This window comes from Dipodomys spectabilis, unplaced genomic scaffold (genome assembly GCF_019054845.1).
Source record: "Dipodomys spectabilis isolate Male_0828 unplaced genomic scaffold, ASM1905484v1 ptg000210l, whole genome shotgun sequence".
Taxonomy (NCBI): Eukaryota; Metazoa; Chordata; class Mammalia; order Rodentia; family Heteromyidae; genus Dipodomys; species Dipodomys spectabilis.
The window spans coordinates 7,227,529-7,233,528 of NW_024870887.1; positions in this window are offsets into that span (position 1 = coordinate 7,227,529).

Below are 6,000 nucleotides of genomic sequence, written 5' to 3' on the forward strand. Positions count from 1 at the left end.
TTCTCCTTCACGTCACAGTTGATAATATTTCTGTCAATATACTGCTTAATACAGCTACAGTATAATATTTTTAAAGAATAAATCAGCTTATGGAATAAGGCCATCCACAGCCTTATCTCAGACAATATTGTTCTGTGTCCTCCAAACTTTGACCATGCTGGAGGGCATACTGTGTCTGGGGCCCTCAATCCGTGCTCCTACTCCATGCTCCTGCCCTTATTATTTTGCTCTACCTTCCCTCCTCAAATTCCTATGCCTACTCTTATTTAAAGTCTTACTTATCAGCCAATGTCTACCTCTCCAAACACCACCCCCCATCAAAAATCTGTCTCCTCTCCCATCCCATTTTAAGACCCTCCAGTAGAACTTTCTTAATCAGCTTTGTAGTTTCTTCTTAAATTTGTTTTTATTAGCCTATATTAATTATATAAAATAATGTGCTTCATTACCACATTTCTGTACATGTGTACATAGTGTATTCATAATGGGCCACACAGCCAGCATTTCTTACCCTGCTTCCTCTTTTTCCCTTCTATATCCCTTACATTCCCCCTTTTACTTTCATGTCATGCCCTCCCCACATAAATCCCACATACAAGAGAAAAGATGGAATATATATCCTTCTGTTTCTAGCTCATTCACTTAAAATGATGATGTCCAGTTCCCTGATGGCATCAATTTTCCTGCAAATGACATAATTTCACTCTTCTTCCTGACTGAATAAAACTTCATTATCCATTTATCTGTTCATAACTACCTAGATTGATTCCATCATTTGAATATTCTGAATGATGCTGAGAAGGCTTGAGTGTGCAGGTATCTCTATTCTATTCTGACTTTGATTCCAGAAATGGCCTAACTGGATCAAATATTAGCTCTATTTTAGTATACTGTGAAACATCCATATTGATTTCCATAGTGGCCAAACTAATTTACATTTCCACCAACAGTGGATAGGGATTTCTCCCCACTCTCCAACTCACCCTCCAACACCCAACCCTTACCAATATTTGTGGTTGTTTGGTTGTTTTCTAATAGCCATTTGGGCTGGAGTAAGAAGGAATCTCAATTTCATTTTGATTTGTGTTTCCCTGATGGCTAAAGGTACTGAAATTTTCTTTGTGTATTTATCAAGCCACTTACACTTTTTCTTTTGAGTCTTATGTGTTAAATTCATTTGCCTATATATTGACAAGATTATTTGTTCTTTTGGTGATCAATTTGTTGAGCTCTTTATATATTTTGGATATTATTTCCTTCTCAGAAGAAAAACTATCAACTATTTTCTCTTTACCTTTACTGGGGAACTTGTTTTCCTTTGTTGTGCAGAAGCTTTTAAATCTGATGCAATTCCATTTGACAATTCTTATTATTGCCCTACAGATTTCTTCTTATGGTATAAATTTAAACTTATAATTGACTACTTAACTATAAGTTTCAAAATATTCCTTAATAATCCTCTGGGTTTCAATAGTATCTACTTTAATATCTCCTTTTTCACCTCTAAGTTACTGATCTGTGTCCTTTGGGTATGTTTTGGCTAAGGGTTTGTGAATCCTGTTTGTCTTTTCAAAGGACTCTTTGCTCCTTTGTATTGTTCTTTTTTAATTAATATCTTCCATTGATTTCAGCTGTAATTTTTATTATTTTTTTTCCTTTCACTAATTTTGGTTTGGGCTTATTCTTGGTTTATCAAGACCTTGAAGCAGATCATGAGGTTATTATTTATTTTGTGACCATGTGTTTATTTTCTAGTTTTTCTTTCTTGATGTTGATGTCTAGTTTTATTCCATGGTGATCTGATAAGACACAAGAAATTATCTCAATTCTTTTTAGCTGTTAAGACTTGTTTTATGCCAGATCTTTAGAGACTTGCGAACATTTAAATAAGGCTATCTTTTTCCACTAATTCTTTTTTACTTTGGAACATATAGGCTTTATTTTTTTAAGGGGTGGGAAGAATGATAGATTGACTTCTTCAAATATAAATAAACATTAAATAATTTTAGAAAGACTTGCTTTATGGAACAGTGGCATCCTGGAGTACTTATTTCCACAAAACAAAGAGGGACAAGGGACAGCACATCTGAGATGACAATGAACCACAACCACCTCACACACAGTCTCACTGTTCCCTCAGGGGCCAAAGAACAGCAGCAGAGATTCCTGTGAGGCCACATGTAACTCACAGAGGTGAAGACGTGAACCAGCAATAGCGTCTCCTCCACAGAAATTGGCACCATAGTCTCTCACGGAGCCCAAAGATTACTCTTTCCTTGAAGTCAGATACTCTGACAAGAAAATATCACACACACACACACACACACACACACACACACACACACACACCAATAGAAACAACCATGTGAGTGTCAGCCATTATCACTGTACATACCCAGACTAAGCAACACAAGACAAGGCTTGTGCTCCTAAAATCAACAGCCAGCCAATTCTGTCACACAGGAATGTGATTTCTCCTTCACTTCCACCCAGCTCACCCAACGTACCTACGAGACCCACAAAAGGGAAAGGGAAATGGTGAGCCAGTGGCAAGCCACTCACCTGAATATCCTACCATATCTTTTCTCAACTGAGAAAGGAAAAGGCCTGTACCTGGCTGTGCTAGGGGAGTAAAGGAGATATTCATGTCACTGGAGATGAGATCCATGCTCCATACTAGGCTGAGTAATTTAAAACCGAGTGATGGGAAAATGGGATAGGTACTCAGTGCTGCTTGAACAACATAAAGAAAACCTTTACCATGATGCTACAGAAGTGGGTAGGGTAAAGTCACGGTGTTCCATAGCCAGGGAAATATTTTTAATATGTCTTCTGTCATAGATTTGGAGGGGTTCGTGTTTGTTTCTGTCTTATCGGTTCCAAAATTCTTCTTTTAATTTAAAAATATTTTATTTCAGTGCATTCTATAATGTTTAGAAAATTATCTACAAGTTATGGACACATATAAGCTTTTCCTTATCTCATATTAATAATATTGGCTAACATTGATAGTTGGTAAAAAAAAAAATTATTAGTATTAGTTGTTCCAGGGGATTCCACTTTGACATATCCAGATTCGCATTCAATCTGCCATGATCAGGATCACCCCTCTGTCATTCCCCCTCATCCTTTTCCCAAACCAGACTCAACAAGCTTCATTTTATTTTCAAATACACTGATTTAATCATACTCACCCTCCTTCACCTTCCTTTCCCCTCCCTTTTCCCATTGCTACCTGTACCCCAGATGGAAGCTGGTTTACATTCCTGTCATTAGTTAGTTTTTAGTATAGGCTAGCTAATTGTTTAGAGGGAGTTTACTGAGGTATTTCACACATGTGTATACACTTTACTCCTGCTTGCTTTCACTTTCCTCATCCCCACTACCCCTTATTATTCAACTTTCAGTGGGTCTCATTTTTCTATCTTCATTCACAGGTGAAATGTATTTCAATACTGTTCAGTTTCTAACATCCTCCCAACTAATCCCCTCAAATGACTGCACAATTATAAACAAGCAATTAAAAACTAAAATTGAGCTGGGCACCAGTTTCTCACATCTGTAATCCTAGCTACTCAGGAAGCTAAGAGCTGAGAATTTAGGTTCAAAGCCATTTTGAACAGACAAACATATGGAACTCTAATCTCTGGTTAACCAGCTGCAAGTTGGAAGTGGCGGTATGGCTCAGGTAGTAGAGTACCAGCCTTGATGAAAAACACAAGTGAGAACACAAGGCCCTGAGTACAACCCCCCAGAATTGGTGTGCATATGCACACATGCGCATACACACACACGTTAAAATTAAAATAGAGCATCTTATCTTAATGTTTAAGAAGTCTGATTGTAGCCCACAGAAAAATGAATGTCTTTTCTACTTAAAAGGGGGCAATACAGTTGTTGATATGTACTTAAAATTTTGTCTGAATTGTCTTGGCAGCTAAGAAAGAGTGGAAAATTCAGGAGTCCATTTCCTAACTTCATCAGTGGAATGATGACAGGACATTGTTCAATAAAAACATTGGAAGAATAATCTGAGAAAGTGTGGAAGAAATGTTTGGCATACCACTGGCCACACAGGAGATGTTTTAAGGATGTTATCTAATATACTGTAGAAAAGAAAGTGACAAGTGGCATTTCTCAAGGAAGACATTGTTAATGCTAGCAGCAAATTCTAAGAAAAACTTCCTACATAAATCATTGTATTAGGGACTTAAACAAGAGCCATATAATTAAACTTGGCTGCAGTAGTTGGAATTACAAAGCTAATTTTTCTTTCAGTCATGTTCGTTATTTCATTGTTAGACAGAGTAATTTCACATAATAAATATCTGTATTTAGTTGGAAAAAAAAGACTTATTTTATGGCCTACAATGTGATCTACCTGGGAGAAAGTTCCTTAAGCTGCTAAGAAGAATGTGTATTCCATAGGTGTTGGATAAGATATTCTGTAGATATCTATTAAGTCCATTTGATAAATGGCATAATCTAACCCTAAATTTTATTTGATAGTTGTTTTTGTTTTTTTTTTGTCAGTCATCGGCCTGAACTCTGGGCCTGGGCGCTATCCCTCAGCTCTTCAGCTCAAGGCTAGCGCTCGACCACTTGAGCTACAGCACCACTTCCGGCTTTTTCTGCTTATGTGGTGCTGAGGAATTGAACCCAGGGCTTCATGCATGTGAGGCAAGCACTCTACCACTGAGCCAGCTTCCCAGCCCCATATTTGATAGTATTTTTGTCTGGATGATCTAGGTACTGATGAGATGGAGTAGTGAAATCCCCTACTGTTTTATTTGGACTCTTAAGTCCAGCATTTTTGTTGTATGAAATTGGGTATACATATATATATATATACACACACATACATATAATTACTGATGAAGTGTTCTATGTATTAGATGTAATGACTTTCTTTACCTCTTCTCATTTTAGATTGAAGTCTACTTTGCTAGATATGATTACACCTACTTCTCTTTGCTTTTGGATTTCATTTGCTTGGAATATCATTTTCTATTGTTCGCTTTCCGTTTGTGTGTGCCTTTACCAGCGAGGTGTAGTCCTTGCAAATAACAGAACTGAATCATGTTGTTTAATGTGATCAGCTAGTTTGTGTCTTCATTGCAGAGTGAAGACCACTTACATTTAGAGTTCTTTTAATATATTTATTGTTTTCATAAAGGTGATGCACAGAGTTACAGTTTCATAAGTCAGGTAGTGAGTACATTTCTTTTTGGACAATGTTACCCTTTCCTTTGCTCTCTTCCAGTTTTCCCTCCCATCCCCACCTACAGGTTGTACAGTTCATTTTTACCATAGGAGCTAGTTAGTACCACTGCTGCATTTCTTCACCCTTTGCCCCTTTGTGCTTCCTTACCATTCCAAAGACAGATAAACAAGACAAAAAGAAAAGAAAACAACAACAAAGAAAAAAAATCTCTCGTTTCCATTTAGAGTTCTTATTGAGAGGTATTTTCTGATTTATGTTGGCTTATTCCCTTGGCTGATCTGAGTGCTCTTTGTTCTTTTCTGTCTCACTTACTCATCTTAGAAGTTTGCTGGAACTACTGTATTGAGAATTTTTTGTTCTCTCCTGCTCATTTGTTCATCTATTCTTGTAATGGGATTTTTTTCTCATGACTGTGACTATCTTTCTTCATCTGTGGGTCATATTTTTTAAGTATCTTCTACAATGATGGTTTAGTGGCCCTGAATTGCTCTAATTGGTGCTTGTCGTGGAAGGTTTAAATTTCTCCATTGATCTTAAAAGATAACTTTGCTAGATATAATCATCTTGCTTTTCATTTATTCTCAGGGCTTGAAATATACCATGCCATGCTTTTCCTGGCTTCTGCTGAGAGAGTAGATATAATTCTGATAACTTTGCTTTTCTGAGTCGCTTGGTATTTCTCTTTCTGCAGCTCTCATATTCTTTCTGTGTTCTTTACTGTTGGTATTTTATTTTGTTTTGTTTTTATATTTTTTTGTGTTTTTTGGGGGGGTCCG